The sequence below is a fragment of the Bubalus bubalis genome, chromosome 20 (assembly GCF_019923935.1).
Source record: "Bubalus bubalis isolate 160015118507 breed Murrah chromosome 20, NDDB_SH_1, whole genome shotgun sequence".
NCBI lineage: Eukaryota > Metazoa > Chordata > Mammalia > Artiodactyla > Bovidae > Bubalus > Bubalus bubalis.
The window spans coordinates 21874928-21888207 of NC_059176.1; the positions used below are offsets into that span (position 1 = coordinate 21874928).

A 13280-nucleotide genomic window follows, 5' to 3' on the forward strand; every position below is an offset into this window, starting at 1 on the left:
TGGATTGTAGCCTGCTAGACTCCTCTGTCCATGGAATTCTCCAGGCAATAATACTGGAGTGGGTAGCCTTTCTCTTTTCCAGGGGATCTTCTGACCCAGTGATCAAACCAAGGTGTTCAGTGCTGCAAGCAGATTCTTTACCATCTGAGCCACCAGGAGTATGTACAAAATCTGTATGAGGAAAAGTACAAAACTCTGATGAAAGAAATTAAAGAGGATCTAAATGAATGGAGAGATATTTCATACACATGGACAGGAAGACTCTATATTTTAAGGATGTCAGTTCTTCCTGAATTGATTATTCACTTCCCTACAATCCCAATCAAAATCCTAGTAAGTCATTGTGGATATCGTCAACCTGATTCTCAAGTTTGTATGGAAAGGCAAAAGAACCAGAATACCCAATACACACTGAATGGAAAGCTCAAAGTCAGAGAACTGACCAGCTTGTCCTTGAGACACACTCTAAAGCAACAATAATCAAGACAGGGTAGTACTGGTGAAAGAATAGACAAAGATATCAGTGAAACAGAGCAAAAAACACAGAAATACACCCTGACATATAGAATCAACTGGTCTCTGACAAAGAGGCAAAGACAAAGTGGAAAAAGGACAGTCTTCTCAACAAATGGAGCTAGAACAACTGATTATATACATGCTAGAAACTGAATCTAGACACAGACCTTACATTTTCCACAAGATTTAACTCAAAACAGATTGTAGACTTAAATGTCAAATGCAGGAGTGTAAAATTCCTACAAGATAACATAGGAGAAAAGTCTAAGTGTCCTTAGGTCTGGTGATGAATGACCTATTTGATACAGTAGCAGAAGCATGATCTGTGAAAGAAAGAACTGATAAGCTGGACTTCATTAAAATAAGAAAATATCTTACCTGCAATAAAACACTGTTAGATAATGAAAAGTCAAATCAAAGACAGCTAGAAAATCTTTGCAAAAGACATACATGATAAAGGACTGGTATCCAAAAAACACCGAGAACTCGTAAAACTCAAGAAGGAGAATATGAACAACCCAAAAGAAGATAAGCATATGACAAATATGCATATAAAAATGGTCAGTGTCATTGTTGGTAGGAATGCAAATGGTTCAGCCACCTTAGAAGACAGTTGGTAGTCTCTAACAGTACTAAATGTACTCTTACAAGGTGATCCTGCAGCTGTGCTCCTTACTAGCATTAACACAAATGAGTTGAAAACTTACATTCACACAAAAACTTGTGCATGAATTTTTATTTCAACTTTATTCATAATTACCAAAACTGTAGAAGCAACCAAGATGTTCTTTAGTAGGTGAATAGGTAAACTGGGTAACATAAATAAAATGGAATATTATGGAGCAGTAAAAAGAAATGAGCTATTAAGTGATGAAAACACATGGAGGAAATTTAATGCATATTGCTAGGTAAAAGAAACCTGTCTGAAAAGGTTACGTACTGTGTGATATTTTGCAAAAGGTGAAAACTATTGGGACAGTACAAAGCATCACTGATTATAGCAGTTTAGGATGAGAGAAGGAGGATGAATATGTAGAGCACAGGAGAATTTTAGTGCGTTAAACCTATTCTGTGTGATACGGTCATGGGGGATACATGTCACTATCAAAACCCATGGACTGTACAACACAAAGAATGAGCCATAGTGTAAGCTATGGACTTTAGTCAATAATAATGTATTTATATTAGTTCATCAATTGCAACAAAAATACCACATTAATAGAAGGCGTTAATAATAGGGGAAACTAGAGATGGGGGTATATGGAAACTGTATTTCTTCCTGTTTTCTGTGAACTTAAACTAATAAAAAATGAAAGTGTCAGTCATTTAGTCATATCTGACACTTTGAGACCCGATGGACTGTAGCCCGCCAGGTTCCTTTGTCCATGGGATTCTCCAGGCAAGAATACTGGAGTGGGTAGCCATTCCCTTTTCCAGGGGATCTTCCCAACCGAGGGATCAAACCTAGGTCTCCTGCATCGCAGGCAGACTCTTTACCATCTTAGCCACCAGGGAAGCCCCAAACCTAAACTGAAACTGCTTTCAAAAACGAAGTCTACTAATTAAAAAAATAATAATAATAAATTGAAATATCCCTAATAGGAATTACCAAGACAAAAAGAGAAAATATATAAAAATCACACTATTAACCATGAAGACAAAACAAAACAAAACAAAATCCCCAAACATCACAAACTCCCAAAACTCACTCATGAAGAAACAGATATCAAGAAAGAACCAGTGTCTAATAAATAAATTAAACTTTTATTAATATTTTCCCATGTAGAAAACTCTCAGCCAGATTCCTTCACTGCTAAATTCAAAATTCTAATAAACATTTAAGGAAGAAAGAAGAGCACAGCATGAAAAAAAGTTGCAAAAGCATCAGAGGAGGGAACATTTACCAACTAACAGTATGAGATCAGCATTAGCATAATACTGAAAGCAGACATTCAGAAAATGAAGATCATGGCATCTGCTCCCATCACTTCATGGGAGATAGATGGGGAAACAGTGGAAACAGTGTCAGACTTTATTTTTTGGGGCTCCAAAATCACTGCAGATGGTGATTGCAGCCATGAAATTAAAAGACGTTTACTCCTTAGAAGGAAAGTTATGACCAACCTAGGTAGCATATTGAAAAGCAGAGACATTACTTTGCCAACAAAGGTCTGTCTAGTCAAGGCTATGGTTTTTCCAGTGGTCATGTATGGATGTGAGAATTGGACTGTGAAGAAAGCTGAGTGCCGAAGAATTGATGCTTTTGAACTGTGGTGCTGGAGAAGACTCTTGAGAGTCCCTTGGACTGCAAGGAGATCCAACCAGTCCATCCTAAAGGAGATCAGTCCTGGGTGTTCATCGGAAGGACTGATGCTGAGGCTGAAACTCCAATACTTTGGCTACCTGATGCGAAGAGTTGACTCATTGGAAAAGACCCTGATGCTGGGAAAGATTGAGGGCAGAAGGAGAAGGGGACGACAGAGGATGAGATGGTTGGATGGCATCACTGACTCAATGGATGTGAGTCTGGGTGGACTCTGGGAGTTGGTGATGGACAGAGAGGCCTGGCATGTTGCAGTTCATGCTGTTGCAAAGGGTCAGACATGACTGAGCAACTTAACAGAACAGAATGCATGTATATATAGAAATGTTTCATAATTCTGATATTCATTTTATGTATATGGATCATTAACATTTTCCAGTTGTCCTTTTACTTTCCTTTGTTGTTACAAAGTCAACATATGCATATTTCTAGTTAGACTGATGTTTTTCAAGCTGCATTAACTTGAAATTCTTGGTGAAGATGTGCATAAGATTGTGAAGGAACCATGCTTTGTATTGAATATGTAATTAGTAGCATGATGTGCAAAACATAATTTGAATAATGAAAATATTGGCTCTTCACAGAAGGAAAATAAATCAAACTCATCAGCTGATAGCATTCACTGATTAAGAGAAAATAAGGAAATCAGATGAGAAATCTTAAACAGAGGATGCTTTAACAGAGGGATTTATGTTCCACAATTAAGTGTTTAAGAAATAAAAGACCGTTAATATTATGACCTTCCACAGTTTGATTGAAAGCACATCCATGAATATGTGTTAACAATGGTAACAATCACAGCTAAATATGAAGATGTTAATTTTGTTCATTTTAATTGAAATCATTATTACCAACGTTGAAGAAGATATTAAAATATCACCTCTAATCCCAGTACTCAGTCACTTTTCATCTTTTTGCAAGTTGCTTTCGAAACCTTATCTTTAACCATTTGTATTTATAGGTGTAACACATTTTCTATTTCAGCTTTTTTATGCATAAAATCATTTCAGAAACATTTTTATTATTTCTAAATAGCTTTTTAAATGCCCTTTTAAATGGTTGCATAATGTACTATTAGGGTGCTTACTATAATTTACTGAAGCCATCTTGCTTTGTAAGAAATTTGTTATCTCCAAATTATGTCATTTTGAATTAAGTATTTTAACTTGTATCTAACCTACAGATGCAGTCCTGCATCAAAGGTATCATTATTTCAGTGTGACAGAGTAGAGTGACTCCAAAGTCTAACCGACAAGTAACACTTCTCAGTTATAGATACAGATAAGAAAGAACATTGGACCAATGGTTAGAATTAATCTTTACAGGATAGGTCCCCTTTTATAGTCACTTTTGTGTTCCATGGAAATTTTTTTTTTTTTTACTTTTGAAAAGAGAAATGATACTGGAGGTGAGTTTTAATGATAAATTTTAAATTTTTGCTATTTCTGAAACAAAATAATTTCTTAGATTCAGTTTTCATTGTTTCTGTAGAATAAAGCCAAGTATATATCTGTGTAGATATTTGAGTCAAATTTACACCAAGGAAGCAGTTTTTAGTAATATGCATGTATCTTAGGCTGTTGGCTTTATATGTGATTTAAACATTCTGAAATCCACATTTTATGTATGTATGATTTTGCTTACTAGTCTGCTAAGGTGACAAAATTTTCATCCATTTCTTTTGGTTACCGACTCAGACAAATAAAAGAATTGCCTTCTCTAAAAGAAAAAAAAAAAAACTGTTGCAAAAAACAAAAATATATTGAGGCAAGATGAACAACATTTTTGAATTATTTATTTTAACCTTAGCATCGTTGATTTTATCTGATCCCTTCCAGAAGCAGGACTTGAAGAAACTGAAGTGCCTGAAGGCAGAGTGGAGTGGGGGTCAGGAGTGAAGTGTTAGAATTTGACTGAAGGAAGGAAGTCAAGGAAGAGGTATTCTAGTATCCAGGATAAGCAAGATGCAGATCTGCTTGTTCAGTGCATTGTGGCCTAAAAATAAAGATAATTGGCATTGTTAATTATACTATTAGTTGCAAATCTATTGCACATTACCAGGAGTCTTATTTCATGGTTCTTATATAATGAGAAATCTCAAGAATTCCTTTTAAGAGCTGAACAATGCACTTTGGTCTGGGGGAAATCGCATACAGTATGTGGCATTGGATCAACAATACATATTCAAAGTTAGTATTGTTATGGTGGACTCATTACATCATAGATTTGCTTTGGGTACACCGATTTTTCCCGAGTTTATAATTGATTTTACCCTTTTGTTTGTCTTAAAGTTTATGTGGAAGGTCTATATTTAGAAGCATCATTTAATCCTGCAAATAACTGTGGCATGTAAAAACTCAAGAAATAACCACACCATCTCTGTAGAACAAAGAAATATACCACTCTGTCTAGGATCTTTTGTTAGCACATCAAAAACATTTTAAAGCAAGTTGTCTCATGTCAGGCTGTCTAGGAGGTTTCAGGCAAAAATTATTTTTAGCAGGATGAAGAATGGCCTAGGTCAAATGAAATCTTAATTTGTAGCATAATGCTGGGAAAACTGAGGTAGATTTAAGATGTCATTTCGCCAGAATTGAGTGTAACAGACAGATTCAAAGATGTTAATGTAATATACTGCCTAAAAGAAGAACCATTCAGAACTTTTACTTCTTCTTGTTTGTTCTCTTTTTATGAATAACATCTATATTTTTATGATTATAAAGGTATCACATATTATAGTAAATTCAGTATATATAGGAAAAGTACAGAGAAGAAAATAACATCTATATTTTTATGATTATAAAGGTATCACATATTATAGTAAATTCAGTATATATAGGAAAAGTACAGAGAAGAAAATAAAAATCAACTGCAGTCCCCCAAACAGGAACATCTGTGTTCTTGGCATAGCCAATGCAATACCGCATTCCTCCTGGGAAAACTGGTTGCTTCAGGAGTAAGTAAGTGACTTAAGACTGGTAAATTAGGTCCAGTGAGACTCAGTCTTTATTTTTCCCCCCAAAACTATGATGGGAATCTAGAACTGCCAGAATTACCATGTAGCATCCCCAAGGTGACCTAAACTGAGTAATGGATAGAAAAGTCCTGTAAGGTATAGTTCGGGCCGAGGCAGAAGGAGGAAAGATGACCTCAACAGAAGTAGGTTACCTTTATTCAGGCAAAGAGGGGCGACAGTCGGCCAATGACCAGGCTGAGCGCAGAGAGGGATCAGGGAGGCTCCATATTTGTAGGGAGGCTTGTGGAAGTGATAAGGGAAATGTTAATCAGGTGGGATATTTTGGGTATTTTTTAGTTGAGATGGCATTTGTAGTTGGGCAGGGAGTGATAAGTCTTCTGGGCAGGTGTAGGGGGTGGAAGGTTTCCGGACAGGGGATGATAAGTCCCAGATAGATGCAACCAGCCTGGAGCATCAGGGTGAGACCTAAAGTTCTGTTTTGTTTTCTCCGAAGTTAGGTGATTCAGCAAGGGCCTTTGAAACTGGTGTTTTCTTTTCTAGGCCCAAAAGACTCCTCCAAGTCCTAAGTCCTGTGACATGATTTTGAGCCCCAAATCTAGCCACAAAAGAAGGCACAGCTCCTGGACTTCTTAGTCCTGTAAGTCAGTAAGTTTCACCTTTTTCCCTCTGTAGTAAGTTAGTTTAGGGTGAGTGTTGTCACTTGCATCCAAGAGTCTTCTGGTTTATGGGCCCACTGAGTGAACTTCCAGACTATGGAGTTCTTTGTCAAACTGTTCTGTGTAACTAGCACTTTGCTGAGAAACATGGAAAAGAAAAATAAAGAAAATAGATAATTCTTATCTAGCCAAGACTGTAGTTAGATCTCACTTCCATTGTCTCTGTCAATTTATTGATTCCGTGAGTGATGAAGTGTCAAATATGGAATGAAGATTAGAGATTCTCTAATCCAAGGGCATCAAATATGTGGCTTTATTGCAACAAAACCTTCCTCTCTTGTCCAGGAAAGACACTGCTCATTGATCATGGCACTCAACCAACTGAACTTAAATTTGGCCTTAGGACTGTTGTTAGCATAGCATTACAGAAAGTCACAGCAGTCAATTGGAGTCAGTTCTCAAGACAAACCTATTTACTACCCTTGCTGAGTCCATTCCCCTCCTTTTAAAGATGGATAAATACAGTACCGGGAGGGCAGGGGGAGTTGGGACTAGTTCATGATCATCCAGGATAGTTAGTGACAGTAAGCTATTTTCCTGGTTATCAGTTAACATCTTCCAGGTAGTTAAAATTATCATCTGTAAAAATAATATGACATGCCTTATGTGTCCCATTTTAAAATAGTTCATACCTGTTATAAGTTGTATCAGCCACTTACTGCTAACAGATAATTACAAAAATCTCTGACATGTGCAACAAAAACCATTAATTTTCATATGGCTTTGGCATGGTTGGGTGGCTCTGCTGATCTCCGTTGGGCTCAGCTGAAGAGGGTTAAGCTGCAGGTTGTGTCTGCCTCACATGTCCCATCCTTCTTGGACCAGTGGGCTAGTCAGGATATGTTCTTTTCACAGTTGGGGCAATGTTAACCACAAAAGAGGTTTTCAAGTCCCAGCCTCTGGCAGTCTGTTACTATCTCAAGGGCCAAAACAAATTACATAGTTAAGCCCAAAGGCAGTAGAGAAGTACACATTCTTCTATAGCAAGAGATACAAAGTTACATGGCAAAGTGGACATAGGAAAGAGTGAAAAATTGGAGTCCAAAATGCAATCAATCATATAAATCAGGAAGGAAAAGTATAGGATACTGTATATAAATGGAAGGAGGGCTAATCAAGTTGGGGTCGGGTTTTCTTTACCAAGGTTTCTTTAAGGAAGTCATTTATCAGGTAAAGAGGTAAAGAAGCTCTCATGCAGAGGTTACAGTTTGCATAAATATTCTCTGCAGGAACAGAGAAGGCCAGAGTGTCAGCAGCTTTGAAGGCATAGGGGAGAACAGTGGGAGATGAGATTGGAGAAGTGGATAGGGCCAGACTATTCAGGTAAGTCTGGTAGTTTAATTGCTCTGTGAAAAGTGAAATGTCATTAATTGGTATTAAGCAGAGAAGTGACATATGCAAGTTGCATTTGGGAAAGATCACTGACTAGGATGCAGAGAATCAATTGTAGGAGGCAAGAAGGAAATAATACTAGCAGATAGTAGACAGATGCATTCTTGTAAGAGAATCCTAGGTTGGAAGCAGTGAGGACCAAGGGAGGTGAACACAGTCAAGAGAGAATCTGAGGGTAGTATCAACAGGACTTAGCTTCTTAAACTGAAATCCCTCTTGCTCTCTCTCTGCTTCAGCTATACTTCCTTTCTTTCGATCCGTGTGCTTACCAGGCACTCCCTACCACAAGGTCTTCATCATGCCCTTTGTTATACCTAGTATGCTCATTTCTCCACTCTTTGCTTAGTTTAACTCTTCATCATCCTTCAGATTTAAATTCCAACATCAATTTCATAGGGAAGAATGATCTGATCTTTCAAAAAGAATTATGGCGGGTGCTCATAGCATTATATGCCTCTTTTGCTTGATGGAGTAGAAATTTCACATTTGTTTTTTGTGAAGGAGTCTTTGGGCCTAGAAAAGAAAACAACAGTCTCAAAGGCCCTTGCTGAATCATCTAACTTCGGAGAAAACAAAAGGGAACTTTAAGTCCCACCCTGATGCTCAGGGCCTGTTGCATCTACCTGGGACTTATCACCGCCTGCCCAGAAAACTTTCACGCCCTACATCTGCCCAGGACTTATCACCCCCTGCCCAGAGGACTTATCACCCCCTGCTCAAAACCTCCTACCCCCTGTTCAACTACAATGCCATCTCAACTAAAGATTAACCCAAAACATCCCACCTGACTTATCGCTTCCACAAACCTCCCTTTAAATATGAAGCCTCACTGATCCCTCTGCACTCCGCCTGGTTGTTAGGCCAACTGTTGCCCCTCCTTGCCTGGATAAAGGTAACCTACCTCCGCTGAGGTCATCTCTCCTTCTTTTCTGCCTTGGCCGGAACTATACCTAACATTCTGATTACTTGATTAGGGCTTATATCTCTCCACTAAGCTGTGAACTACATTGACAGATGTTGTATTTAGTTTTATTTATCAAGATGTTCCCAGTGCTGACCTCATTGTCTGTGTATGCAGTAGTTACTTAATGTATGTGACTTGAAAGAATGCTTCTGAATGGAATATTTGGATACATATTGGTTATATCAGTGTTTAAGTGGATCAGATATTATAAGGGACAATACTTTTGAAGTTAATTTCAGGCTAGTAACAATCAAAATGAAATCCCCCAAAAAGCTGAAAATTAAAACCAGGAAGCAATTTTCTGAGAGAAAGGAATAAAATAACTTAGAATTTAGGCAGAAACTGAATATGCTTCTCTACCAAAGCCTTGATGCCTGCAGCAAGGGCACCTCTGTGACCTGATGAATATGATCAATACTCTCCAAAGATTGAAGATTAAAAGTAAGCCACTGAGTTGCAATAAGAATCATATTAAAATTCATAGTGCTGCTAAGTGACAAGAAGTCTGTTAGAGCAGAACCCAGGTAAAATTTACATTTGCTCTGGGGCATTACATTGATGTGGTGTTTCCTCCACACAGTCAGTGAAGAGAGGCCGCAAAAGCCCTTGAGAAGGGGTCACTCCTGAGCCTTGAGAGTGCTCGAGAGAGATTAGGCAGAGTGTTCTGAAGTAATCATGGAGCGAAAAACAAATTGCAATACCTTGCCATCAACAAGAAATCACAGTAAACTAGTCTGTCCCAGAGGCCATTTAAATGTCCATAAACTTTTGCTTCATCCTAATCCCTATACCCTGAAGACTTGTGAGTTTTTCATTATGATTTTTAGTTTCCTGTTCCAGAAGACTCCAAAGGAAAACATGAGATGGCAGGAAAGAAGAAATGAGCTTGGAAAGTAAATGTTATTTGTAATTTAGGATTTTTTAACAACATATTTTGGGTATATCTGTGTTAGTTTTGCTGCAAGAAGCACAGAGTAGAAACAGCTCTCATATAGATGCTGGATGCTCTGTTTTCACTCTCTTGGATCCTCAATTACTGCTACTACTGTTATTGGTATTATTATGATTATTACTATTATTTGGACTTGTAGTTGATAATGTTACTGGACTGCCTTCAGTATCTTTAGGTCACAGTGAATCTTTCAGAATATTTTCTTTTGTATCACATCTGTAGACAAGTAGTATAGTTTGATGTATCCTTATGGTCTGCTATTTCTTCTGCCTTACTGCATTATTCTTAGACTGGCATGGGGAGTTTGCCTTCCCTCTGAAGGGTTGCCATGCAATTTAGAGTCCTGGAAACTTCAAACTAAGCCTTTAGACTCATTGCAAGTGAGATCTTTTCATACAACTGAGATGAAGAAACTTATAAAGTTGTTCACAGTGGCCTTTTTTAAATAAGACAGTGCTTATGGAATTTTCATCCTAATGAATATTTTTATCCTTCTGCCATTTTTAAGTTTCCAGACTCTTAACTCCTACCTGTTCTTTATTCTTTTTTTGATAACTATTTCCAAATGTGTGTATATGTATTGCCTTGAGATTTTATATTTCATTTTAATTCAGCTTCATCTAAATTACTTTTGTAATTTTGCAATAAAGTCTTTTTTTTTAAGATTTGGAGACCAGAAAAAAATATGATTAAAAAACTCTGAATGTGATTTTTGAGACATATTGAATAAATATTAAGAAAATGAACATTCTATCAATGATGAAACTAACTGAATGTGAAATATTTCATTACTAAGTTACTGTACCTAGTATGACAAATTAGAGGTGATTTAAGGTATGAAAATGAAGACTTTTTGAGCTATGACCTTCTTTAGAATATTCTTCTTCATCAGCTGTGCTTAGTCACCTAAATCTCTAGGTTCTAATCCATGCTAAGGCTTTGGGGACATAATCAAAAATGTAGTCTGCCATGGTAACTGAGACTATGTCATTATTTTATGAACAAGGATTATGATTGTTGGTAATTATTTACTCATGAAGCCTAGAAATCAAAGCTACCAGTATTTGTTAAGTTTTCACTATGTAGCCACAGGTTTCTAGAAAGCAGAAGTAATGTGCTTTGGGTGAACATCAGGTCAATGATGAAAAAATTTAAGAGAATAGAAAATCAAGAGGTAGGTCTGTATTAAACCCTTTAAGGATACAGAAAAGGAGAAGATTGTGGCTTTGGAGTTGGAGGAGGAGGAGTTAGAACTTGGCAGCTGTAAAGATTGTATAATCCATGAAGGGCTGGATAAGATGGAAGAGGGAAATGCTTACAGGGAGTGAGGAGAGGAGCATCTCAGTTACAGCAAAACATAGCTCTGAGTAAGGCGTGTGTAAAGGGAATTCACATAGAGGGGATTAGAAGTATAAGCATTGAGGAAGGAAGTGGTGGTGTGTGGCTTCAAGGCCATACATCACTTCTTCCTTCTTTGATGCCTGTCCTTCACTTTTTTTGTTGTCATAGAGACTTTGATTTACAGGGAAAGGGGTTTGATTTGATACCAAGCAAAGGAATTCATGAGGAAAATGAAATGTGTTTGAGGATGCATAACAAGGCAGTTACCCAAATGTGCCGGAGAGAGGAACTAGAATTACTATGACCAAGTAGGAAGTTACTGCAGCAGTTTAGTGCAAAATACTGAAGACCTAAACCAGGGATGGAAAACTTTTTCTGTAAAGGGTAAGATAGTAAATATTTTAGACTTTTTAGATCATATGGTCTCAGTGGCAACTGTTCAACACAATATGTAAATAATGAGCATGACTGCATTCCAACAAACCTTGTTTAGAAAAAAAAAAAAACTGGCAGAGGGCTATATTTACTGACTTCTGTCTAAACCACAGTGCTGTGCTGTGCTGTGCTTAGTCAGTCAGCTGTGTCTGACTCTGCGACCCCATGGACTGCAGCCTGTCAGGCTCTTCTGTCCATGGGGATTCTCCAAGCAAGAATACTGGAGTGGGTTGCCATGCCCTCCTCCAGGGGATCTTCCTGACCCAGTGATTGAACCCAGGTCTCCTGTATTGCAGGCAGATTCTTTGTCAACTGAGTCACCAGGGAAGCCCAAGAATACTGGAGTGGGTAGCCTATCCCTTCTCCAGGGAGGGGATCTTCCCCACCCAAGAATCAAACTGGGGTCTCCTGCATTGCAGGCAGATTCTTTACCAACTGAGCTACCAGAGAAGCCCCTAAACCACAGTGGTGACATGGAAATGAAAAGAAGGAAACAATTTGGGGTGTTGAAAAAAATATCATATTCTCCAATCTGCTTGAATAAGAGTGGGTAGGAAAGGAAGGAGCCAAAGATTTCAAACAATGCATCAGTCCTTGAAATAGCAATGTGGGATCAGTTCATCAATATGGACATGATAAACGAATTGATAAAAGTTACTTGTTGAAAGAGAAGAATGAAAGGTTAAGGACTGGCTATTGGAATAGCTGGACATAAAGAAGTGACTGGCCTCTGAGATGGTGTCAATATTGGTTCTTAATCTGGTTGCTAATTTCACTGGAGGTATAGTTTGTGAAAAATGTATTGTCGACTAAAAGGTATATATATATATATATATATATATATATATTCACAACCTATAAGTCGATAGTTGTTTTATTTGGTGGAAATTTTTAGGACTTCAAGCCTGGGAGGCAGCATCTCAAATAACCCTGAGAGAACTGAGAACTGCTCCGAGGAGGTACACAGGAAGCTAGGACATATACAAGTTTTGCAACAAAAGCTAGGTAATCAGGAGCATCAAAGATTACTGTTAATGAAAGAAAATCAGATATCCCAAATTAAAGAATTTTACTTTTCTATATGGGAAGATGCACAAATCTGGGCTCACTGAAATCATTCCTTTGGTATTCACCTGAGCTATCTGGGCCAGTATCCTGAATTTTCACATCTTGAGTTTCCTCAGGGCTCACCTTAAGGAGAGGCTGCAGTCAGATGCTAGATGGCAGGTATTCTTTTCTTCCTGAGTTTCACTGCACTCACTGGCTCATGTTGGAGGACTGCAATCCCTGATGACTGCGACATCCTGTGTTTACTGATATGATAGGCAATAGTCCATTAACAATCTGAAACTAAACAATTAGGCTTTTTGTCTTTTGCTTATTTTTGTTATACTTCAGTAAACTTTAAAGTGATTGAAAGAGGACGTAAAACCAGTTCTTCTGATAAAACCAGTTCTTCTGGAAGTAAAATCAGAAGAACAACATATCACAGAAACTAAGAGAGGGTAGAAGAGAAGAGACCAATTGGTGGGACCAAAGAAAGAAGCAAGATTGCGATGAGAATGGAGAAAATGGGTTTAAATTTAACTAGGAGGTAAGATATGACCTCCAAGTAGCAGCTTCAGTGGAGCATTAGATTGAAAATTAAATTCCAGGTTTTTAAG

At 37.8% G+C, this 13280-nt stretch overlaps 1 long non-coding RNA gene across 1 annotated transcript; it reads right to left on the bottom strand.

The window, feature by feature from the left end:
* Positions 1-4620: 4620 nt before the first annotated feature.
* On the bottom strand, positions 4621-12924 carry LOC123330852. Its single transcript, XR_006547094.1, has 2 exons — positions 12808-12924; positions 4621-4834 (listed from the first exon to the last, which is right to left on the bottom strand). It is a non-coding gene; the product is annotated as an uncharacterized LOC123330852 (long non-coding RNA).
* Between the last annotated feature and the right edge of the window lie 356 nt (positions 12925-13280).